At 36.5% G+C, this 10,400-nt stretch overlaps 1 non-coding gene across 1 annotated transcript; it reads right to left on the bottom strand.

Annotated features, from left to right (window-relative positions):
- Positions 1–2,755: 2,755 nt before the first annotated feature.
- Positions 2,756–2,864, bottom strand: LOC130454874 (U6 spliceosomal RNA). The gene has a single exon (XR_008912661.1). It is a non-coding gene; the product is annotated as a U6 spliceosomal RNA (small nuclear RNA).
- Between the last annotated feature and the right edge of the window lie 7,536 nt (positions 2,865–10,400).

Genomic DNA, 10,400 nt, shown 5'->3' with positions numbered 1-10,400 from the left:
CTCTGCGCTCCTACCCCTGAGGTCCGAGTGATCTCGGGTTCTGGCTTTTAAGGGGAGCCGTACCTTTTGAACCGGGTCCAGGTCCAGGAGGAGGGTTCCCAGGGTCTGTGCTGTTGATCGTTTTGAATTTCGGCGCCTTAGGAGCTTATCGTTTGAGATTGGTCGGGAAGGGTTTTCCGGAGATCTGAGCTTTAGCTTTCTCTAAGCCGCCATCTTAACCGGAAGGGTCGATAATAACATTTTTTAAGAGTTACCATCATCATCTTTTATTATAGGAATACAAATAATTTGAACTTATTGGGTCCCATAAAAGAAGGTTTTTGTTTGTTTGTTTGTTTTTTCCCTTTCTTAATTACCTTTTGGTGATTCTCTTGAGTTCTGTGTTTGGGTATCAAATTTTCTGTTTAAGTCACATCTTTTCTTTATGAAGGCTTAGAAGTCTTCTATTTTGTTAAATGACCATACTTTCCCCTGCAGGAATATAGTCAAATTTTCTGGGTAGCTGATTCTTGGTTGTAGACCCAGTTCCCTTGCTTTTCAGAATATCATATTCCATGCCTTCTGGTCCTTAAGTGTGGATGCAGCCAGGTCCTGTGTATCCTAACTGTGGTTCCATGATTTCTGAGTGGTTTCTTCTTAGCAATTTGTAGTATCTTTTCCTTGGTCTGGTCTTGAATTTGACTATAACATTCTTTGACATTGTCAATTGGGGATTAAATGCAGGAGGTGATCTGTGGATTCTTTTAATCTTCACTTTTCCCTCTTGTTTAAGAATGTCATGGTAGTTATCTTGGATAATTTCCTGTAGAAAAATTTCCAGACTTTTTCTTTTGTCATTATTTTCCAGTAGTCCAATAATTTTAAAATTGTCTCTTCTGGATATATTTTCCAAGTCTGTAGTTTTATCAATGAGGTGTTTCATATTTTCCTCAATTTTTAAATTCTTTTGATTTTTTTAATAGACTCTTGTTGCCTTGTGAAGTAATTTGCTTCTAGTTGTTGGATTCTAATTTTTAAAGGCTGAATTTCATCCCTGGATTTTTGGTCATCCTTCTCCTTTTGCTTTGTTTTTCTTTGTAGGTCATCTTTCACTTTCTTTGCCTCATTTTCAAGCTGGTCAATTCTGGCTTTCAAGACACTATTTTCTTGTTTTAGTTCATGTGCCTCTGTTTCCAGATGACTTGTTTTGGTTTTTAAGTTCTTTTCTCAATTGTCTTCAGTTTCTCCTAATTGTTTTTTTGAATTGTGTTTTAAGTTCTTCCAAAGCCTGAATCCAATTCACTGGAGTTTCTGCATTTTTGTTCAGTGTTCCTTGGTCCTCCTCTGTTCCATTTGCTCTTTGTTCATTACTTGGATAGAAGCTATTGATTGTAATTTCTTTTTTTTTTGTTGTTGTTTACTCATATTTTTCCTTCTCCCTCCCTCCCCTTATTCACTGTAATTTTGTTCCTCTGATTATTTATTGGAGCTGTGGGTTTGGGCTATTCTGTCCTGGAGGGGCTTCTTCTCTGCTCTGCTGATTGACTAGATTAGGCTAATGGAGTATTAATGAGCCCTGAGGTCAGATCTTCCCCACCTGGCAGCAGAAGCTGAAGGTAAAGGTAAAGGTGTGGAGGATGAAGGTTGCTTCCTGCCCTGTTATCAAGATATTCTGTCAGGGTTGCAGCCTTCCCTTGGGATCTGAGACAGCAGGATTCTTACAGAGACTCTCAGAGCAGTTGGTTGGGGCAGTTTTGGAAATTGAGCTTCCCTGCCCTTCGAAGGCTTCTTATCTGCCCTATTGATATATTGGAATACTCATTGTAATTATGGTGGATAGACAGTGAAAATGATCAATCAAAAGATGCTGTTGTGTTTTAGGAACAGAAAAGCATGCCATTGTCATTGAATATCAGAGTAAATGGAAGGGAGTAAGGAATAAAAAGACCAGAAAGCTAGAAGGGGAACAGATTATGAACATAGGGAACTAGTGGAGTTTATTGAATGCGATCAGAGGTGTTTTAGGAAGATCAATTGAACAGTTGAATGAAGAGACTTTTAGACGGGTAGATTGACCAGCATCCTATTGTAATAATCCCAAAAGTAAAGTGTGAGGGCCAACCACTAGTGAGTGGTATGCAGTTATTTATCATAGAACTTAAGAACTGATTGAATATGGGGGTGTGGAGAGGGTCAAGGATAACACCTAGATTGCATGGCTGGGTCACTGGGATGATACTATGGTATCCTTGATAGTAGGAAGTTGTGAGAGAGTGGTCTATACATAGTTTCTTACAGACTGCTTTTTAACAGTTCTTGGCAAGTTGTGAATTTTCACCTCACGAGTTAGTCTTTGGTTTTAATAAAACAAGACTATTCTGTTCTTGTGTTTTCACATATTTTATACCTAATCTGCTTTTCTGAGCTACCTCTCTATTTGTAAAGCAGTACCAAAAATTTAAAATGGCTACTGCTTTATAATGCAGCTTGAAATTTGGTACTGGTAGAACCCCTTTCTTCTCATCTTTCCCCCATTATTTTCCTTGAGATTCTTGATCCTTTTTTCTTCCAAATGAATTTTCTTATTTTTTCTACTTTAAAGTTATCTTTTGGTAGTATGGCATGGCATTGAACAAGAAAATTAATTTAGGTAGTGTGTTATTTTATTATGATGACTTGGTCTATTCATGAAGAATTAATATTCTTTAAATTATTTAGGTCAGACTTTAAAAATGTGTGTAAAGAATGTCTTGTAGTAGAATATATTCAAATGTTTAAAAATATGTAAAAATTAAAAATATGGAATGCAGGTCATCTTTGCCTAGGGATCATGCTAATCTTTTCTGTATTGTTTCAATTTTAGAGAATGTTGCTGAATTGAGTACTCCTTGTTTTTGTTTTTATTGCAGTTAAGCAACTATGTTTCTGATTTTTATGAGTCAATAAGATTTCTTGGTTATTTCTTTTTATTAATTAGCAGCCTGAAATTTTGTTTGTTGTACTACTATCTCTTCTCATTTCTGAAAGGTCTGAAAGAATCTTCACCATGCAATGTGCCATGTACTCTGAGAATATTCTTAATAGTACAAATAATATGAATTGGCTGTCACCTATTTCTATGAAATCTGCAGGTGCATCCTGTTATTGTACCGTTGACTTGCATTTCTGCATATTTCTCATTACAATCAATTCTCACTGTCTATAATAATGGGGGTTGGGGAATGAAGACTAACTAGCATGGCAAATTGTTCTAAACAGCAGAGCAGATTGAGTACTGAATCTGAGTCCAGCAAACCTGGGTTCAAATCCAGCCTTTGATAGTTTGTTGCATTGGTTAGGAACTATCTTTCTGAGTCTATAAAACAGGCATAATGACATCTATTGTTATCTCCCTCATAGGTTTATTTTGAGAGCCAAATGTTACAATGTATACAAAGTGCTTTGAAAACTTTATAACACTATAAATATCTATTATTATAATAAATGACCTGAAATAACTTGTAACTTAATTATCTTTTAACTAATAATTTGAATTTCTTTCCTATCATAACAATTTTGCTCACAAGTTTTATTTTATTTAAAAAAATCCATTACCTTCTGTCTTAGTATCAATTCTAACACAAGAGTGGCAATGGTTAGGCAACTGGGATTAAGTGACTTGCCCAAGGTCACACAGCTAGAAAGTATTTGAGGCCCAATTTGAATCCAAGTCATCCCAACTCCAATCCTGGTGCTTTATCTGGTATGTTATCTAGCTATCCCTTGCTTACAAATTTTAATTTGATTCATTTTAAAATTGCTTCTACTTCTTAGTCTCTAATGCATCAGGTCAAAGATAAATGATAAAATGGTAAAATGTTGGACAGCTGGGTAGTGCAGTGGATAGAGTCTGGAGTTAGAAAGATTAATTTTCCTGAGTTCAAATCTGACCTCATTCCCTTACTAGCTGTATGATCCTGGGAAATTTACTTAACCCCATTATGTTTCCTCAGTTTCTTCATCTGTAAAATGATCAAGAGAAGGAAATGGCAAAACACTCCAGTATCTTTGCTAAGAAAACCTCAAATGGGGTCATGAAGAGATGGACATGACTGAAAGAACTGAACAATAAAAATAAAAATGGTGGAATGGGATGGAGAACATTCAACTTTGGACACAAACCATATCTGAGAGCTGTGCATCTTGTCATTTTGGCATTGGTTATGGATCCTCTACCTAAAGTACACAGAAATAGTCAGGTAGCATTTTTCCATTGCTGTTAGGGAATAAATTTTCTTTCTTTCTTTCTTTCTTTCTTTCTTTCTTTCTTTCTTTCTTTCTTTCTTTCTTTCTTTCTTTCTTTCTTTCTTTCTTTCTTTCTTTCTTTCTTTCTTTCTTTCTTTCTTTCTTTCTTTCTTTCTTTCTTTCTTTCTTTCTTTCTTTCTTTCTTTCTTTCTTTCTTTCTTTCTTTCTTTCTTTCTTTCTTTCTTTCTTTCTTTCTTTCTTTCTTTCTTTCTTCCTTTCTTTCTTCTCTTACCTTCCGACTTAGAATCAGTATTGTGTATTGGTTCTAAGGTAGAAGAACAATAACAGCTAGGCAATAGGGTTTAAGTGACTTGCCTGAGATCATAGAGCAAAGAAGTGTTTAAGGCCAGATTTGAGCCCAGGACCTCCTATCTCTGGACCTGATTTTCAATCCACTGAGCTACCTATCTGCCCCCAACAAACTAAATTTCTAAGTCTACAAGTTAAAGAGGAGTTGTTGATCTTTTTCTGGTGTGGGAGGTTTCAATACTGGGTGTTACCTACACTGAGGAAATCATAAGTTTGAGCTAAAAACCCCATAAAATACCAGCCTGATGGGCTGTTACTTTAACATTATGTGGTAATGATTGTGTGTTACCATGAACTTGAAAGAATTGTGTTATTTTTAATGTATAGAATTGCTATAATTCAATTCAAGTAATCAAATATTTTAAAAGTGCCTACCTTGCACAAAAAATTAAATTAGCTAGAAGAAATTAAAAAAAATACGAATTTATGGTTTTGTAGAGAAAAAAAGGCAAAAATGGTTGAGAAGATGGTTTGACTAATACATTTCTGAAGACGTGATAAGGAAATACATGAGATAATGTAATTATTATGAGTATTATAACAGATTGTAATTTAATTGGTCTAATTTTCTATAGTACCTATTAAGGTTGCTATAGATTTTCTTGAGAATGAGCTAAATGTAAAATGAACAAAATGAATGAAGTGCAGTTGACCTGGACTACATATCTTCTTTCCCCCACTTTTTCTAATGTGTTTACTAGGTAGCCAGAAGACACATTTGGTTTAAAGCAAAGGCATTTAATGAAATGGCAAAGTAGGAAAACTAGCAACAGAACATTTCCCCAAATAACTCAGGCACAAATACACACTGGAGAGCATGGACATGCTAGGCACATACATGGAGGATTACATATGCCTCTATTGCAGCATTTTTGGTGATGACATTGTATGGTCATATTTTCCTCAATTTTTTCATTTTTTAAAATTTTGTTTTATAGATTCTTGCTGCCTTGTGAAGTCATTTGCTTCTAGTGGTTGGATTCTAATTTTTAAAGAATTAATTTAATCCCTGGCTTTTTGGTTATCCTTCTCCTTCTGCTTTATTTTTCTTTGTAGGTCATTTTTCACTTTCTTTGCCTCATTTTCAAGCTGGTCAATTCTGGCTTTCAAGTCACTATTTTCTTGTTTTAATTCACGTGCTTCTGTTTCCAGATGACTTGTTTTGGTTTTTAAGTTATTTTCCCAATTGTCTTCAACTTCTCTTAATTGTTTTTTGAATTGTGTTTTGAGTTCTTCCAAAGCCCAAGTTCAATTCACTGGAGTTTCTGTGTTTTTGTTCAGTGTTCCTTGGTCGTCCTCTGTTCCATTTGCTCTTTGTTCATTACTTGGATAGAAGGTGTTGATTGTAATTTCTTTTTCTTTTTCTGTTGTTTACTCATTTCCCCCCCTTCTTTCCCCCCTTTTATTGGCTATAATCTTGCTTCTCTGTTTGGATATGAGGAGAATAATAACTTTGCATTTTATTTTCTAGAGGACTTACTATAGCTTCTAAACAACACTTTTAAGTAACATTTTAAATTTATGGCATTTATCCCCACTAGGTTAAATCCTAATTCCTCTCCCATTTAAAAGTTACCTTTAGCTTTAGGACTTGAGAAAAGGGATTCACTTTCTGGCAAAGACACCTTTTCCTTTCTGAAAAAAAATTTTTTTTTACATAATGCCAGAAGAGTAAGTGATGAACAAGGAATTTTTCTATATTTAATGATAATAGAAATTTCCCTGTGGAGGAACTTCTACTATATCTTTCCTCTACATTTTTGTAGATCTGTTATGAAGGCACCCAAGATAATCTAAACAACTTCATCAGGCTGTATTAGGGGAAAATGGCAGATGAAAAAAAATGGGGCCAGCTTAGTGGATAGAGAACTAGGCCTGGAGATAGGAGGTCTTGGATTCAAATTTGACACTTCTTAGCTCTGTGACCCTGGGCAAGTCACAATAGCCTTCCCCCTATTCTTCTGCTCTAGAACTGATAAGACTAAAGGTAAGGGTTTTAGAAAGAAAAAAAAAAGACAAATGGAAGGTGACTGTCTCAGAACTTAGAGATTCAGAGGAAGTTGTTGTAAAAGAAAAATACTGGAAAATGACCTTCTCTGAGCGAAACTGACTTTATTGCAAATATGCAAATCCAATAAATCAGTGGTTTGGAAGCATCTTCAGTATAGCCCAAGACCCCAAATTTATGAGCTGCCTGTTTTTTTATAAGAGCCAGATTACACAAATCCAGTTTAGAGAAGTAGGATTCCTAAAAATAACATCTTCCCTGTGAAATGAAAGTCAGTCTTTCCTTGTGGTGGCAAACTGAGCAAGACTTAGGCCCAGAAAGTCCCTAGCTACATTCCCCCTCCTTTCTCTCCTTCTGCATCTAGGTTTGTGTTCACTCCCCTAGAAACCCAGGCAAGGTCTTGTGTATGTATCATGCAACCTAGGCAAATCCTTGTATATGTATCATGTAACCTGTGGACACCCCTCCCCCCCAAGCCCCCAAGCCCCCAAGCTCTGTATGAGATGTATCAGATAAATCATTAATGTATGACAGACTGTACTGTGATCATTAAGGTCCTCAGTTAAACATTGCCTGTTACCATATGTATGGAAAGTTTGGGTAGAAACTCTAAGCCTGTTCTGCAACCCCTATAAAAATCATGACAACTCTTAATAAAGTGTCTTGTTTGCCACTCACTGGCCTAGCCCTCCTGATTCTGTCCTTATCTGCCTCACTGTTTTCCTACACCAATGAGGACTTTGAAGACCTCCCTGGACATCGGCAGTACACTGGCTGGCCAGTTCCTGTCTCTGTCACCTTTGGAAGCAGAATACCTTCCTGGCAACCAGTCACCTCTCCATATACAGTGATTATGAGGCTGGCCAAGGTTATTCTGTGGCTTCAAAGCCAAATGTTGATATTATGAACTTATAGCCTTAAATATTCTTGGACATATCCAAGACACTGAAGGTATGCACAAACTCCCCTTGGTAAGTTTGTGCCCAGGGAATTCTATTAATTTTATACTATGATTATTTATTACTGATTCTCAGAAACAATTATTCAGTCAACAATTGAGATTATTCCTTACTATTAAATCTGTTATGATTATAATTTATCATTATATTACTGGGTATCTAAAAGGATTACATGTAGGGGCATGAAGTTTTAAATTGGTATCAAACAATTAATATAATGTAATATATATTATATGTAATATAATAATTTATAAACTGAAGTTTCTTGATTGATATAAGCATTGAGGTATATTGAACGAAGTAGAATGAAAAACAAAATGGATTTATTATAAGCTGACTGGGAGACTTTTAATAGTCCAAATAAGGGGAAATTTTCAGAGCCACATTAAAGCAATTTATGTGTGTGAAGCTAGAGTTGTAGTATCCCAGTATACAATAGAAGATTTCAAAAGAACAGAGGCACTATAGTACAGAGGTGTCATATTAAGTTGTAAACGTATATAGAAAGAACCAGAGGCACCAGAGAATAGCTGGGTCTCAATTAATGCAAGTTCAAATAATGTGAAATTTGATTTGGTCAAATTATAGAGTGATATTAGTTCTTATTCAATGTGAATCAAAATTAAATAAATGCTACTCTTATGAACTAGTTGAGGATTTGAATGTGTGACCACAGCATCAATCTGTAATTGCCCATCATCACAGGTGGATGTGATGTTGCACTGACAAAATTGTATTAATTTTCTTTTTTTTTTAAATATATTTTATTTGATCATTTCCAAGCATTATTCGTTAAAGACATAGATCATTTTGTTTTCCTCCCCTCCACCCCCCATAGCCGACGTGTAAGTCCACTGGGCATTAGATGTTTTCTTGATTTGAACCCCTTGCTTTGTTGATAGTATTTGCATTAGAGTGTTCATTTAGAGTCTCTCCTCTGTCATGTCCCCTCAACCTCTGTATTCAGGCAGTTGCTTTTCCTCAGTGTTTCCACTCCCATAGTTTATCCTTTGCTTATGAATGGTGTTTTTTTCTCCTGGATCCCTGCAAATTGTTCAGGGACATTACACCACCATTTTTTTTTAAACCCTTACCTTCCGTCTTGGAGTCAATACTGTGTATTGGCTCCAAGGCAGAAGAGTGGTAAGGGTAGGCAATGGGGGTCAAGTGACTTGCCCAGGGTCACACAGCTAGGAAGTGGCTGAGGCCGGATTTGAACCTAGGACCTCCCGTCTCTAGGCCTGCCTCTCAATCCACTGAGCTACCCAGCTGCCCCCTACACCACCATTTATGGAGAAGTCCATTACGTTCGATTATACTACAGTGTATTAGTCTCTGTGTACAATGTTCTCCTGGTTCTGCTCCTCTCGCTCTGCATCACTTCCTGGAGGTTGTTCCAGTCTCCATGGAACTTCTCCACTTTATTATTCCTTTGAGCACAATAGTATTCCATCACCAACATATACCACAGTTTGTTCAGCCATTCCCCAATTGATGGGCATCCCCTCGTTTTCCAGTTTTGGGCCACCACAAAGAGCGCAGCTATGAATATTTTTGTACAAGTCTTTTTGTCCATTATCTCTTTGGGGTACAGACCCAGCAGTGCTATGGCTGGGTCAAAGGGTAGATATTCTTTTGTCGCCCTTTGGGCATAGTTCCAAATTGCCCTCCAGAATGGTTGGATCAGTTCACAACTCCACCAGCAATGAATTAATGTCCCTACTTTGCCACATCCCCTCCAGCATTCATTACTTTCCTTTGCTGTTATGTTAGCCAATCTGCTAGGTGTGAGGTGATACCTCAGAGTTGTTTTGATTTGCATCTCTCGGATTATAAGAGATGTAAAACACTTCTTCATGTGCTTGTTAATAGTTTTGATTTCTTTATCTGAGAACTGCCTATCCATTTCCCTTGCCCATTTATCAATTGGAGAATGGCTTGATTTTTTGTACAATTGATTTAGCTCTTTATAAATATGAGTAATTAAACCTTTGTCAGAGGTTTCTATGAAGATTTTTTCCCAATTTGTTGTTTCCCTTCTGATTTTAGTTATATTGGTTTTGTTTGTACAAAAGCTTTTTAGTTTGATGTAGTCAAAATTATTTATTTTACATTTTGTGATTCTTTCTATATCTTGCTTGGTTTTAAAGCCTTTCCCCTCCCAAAGGTCTGACATGTATACTATTCTGTGTTTACCCAATTTACTTATGGTTTCCTTCTTTATGTTTAAGTCACTCACCCATTTTGAATTTATCTTGGTGTAGGGTGTGAGGTGTTGATCTATTCCTAGTCTCTCCCACACTGTCTTCCAATAAATGCTACTCTTATGAACTAGTTGAGGATTTGAATGTGTGACCACAGCATCAATCTGTAATTGCCCATCATCACAGGTGGATGTGATGTTGCACTGACAAAATTGTATTAATTTTCTTTTTTTTTTAAATATATTTTATTTGATCATTTCCAAGCATTATTCGTTAAAGACATAGATCATTTTGTTTTCCTCCCCTCCACCCCCCATAGCCGACGTGTAAGTCCACTGGGCATTAGATGTTTTCTTGATTTGAACCCCTTGCTTTGTTGATAGTATTTGCATTAGAGTGTTCATTTAGAGTCTCTCCTCTGTCATGTCCCCTCAACCTCTGTATTCAGGCAGTTGCTTTTCCTCAGTGTTTCCACTCCCATAGTTTATCCTTTGCTTATGAATGGTGTTTTTTTCTCCTGGATCCCTGCAAATTGTTCAGGGACATTACACCACCATTTTTTTTTAAACCCTTACCTTCCGTCTTGGAGTCAATACTGTGTATTGGCTCCAAGGCAGAAGAGTGGTAAGGGTAGGCAATGGGGGTCAAGTGACTTGC

This window comes from Monodelphis domestica, chromosome 5, assembly GCF_027887165.1.
Source record: "Monodelphis domestica isolate mMonDom1 chromosome 5, mMonDom1.pri, whole genome shotgun sequence".
Lineage (NCBI taxonomy): Eukaryota > Metazoa > Chordata > Mammalia > Didelphimorphia > Didelphidae > Monodelphis > Monodelphis domestica.
The sequence above is the reverse complement of the archived record's forward strand: the minus strand, read 5'-3'. Positions and strand labels throughout refer to the sequence as shown.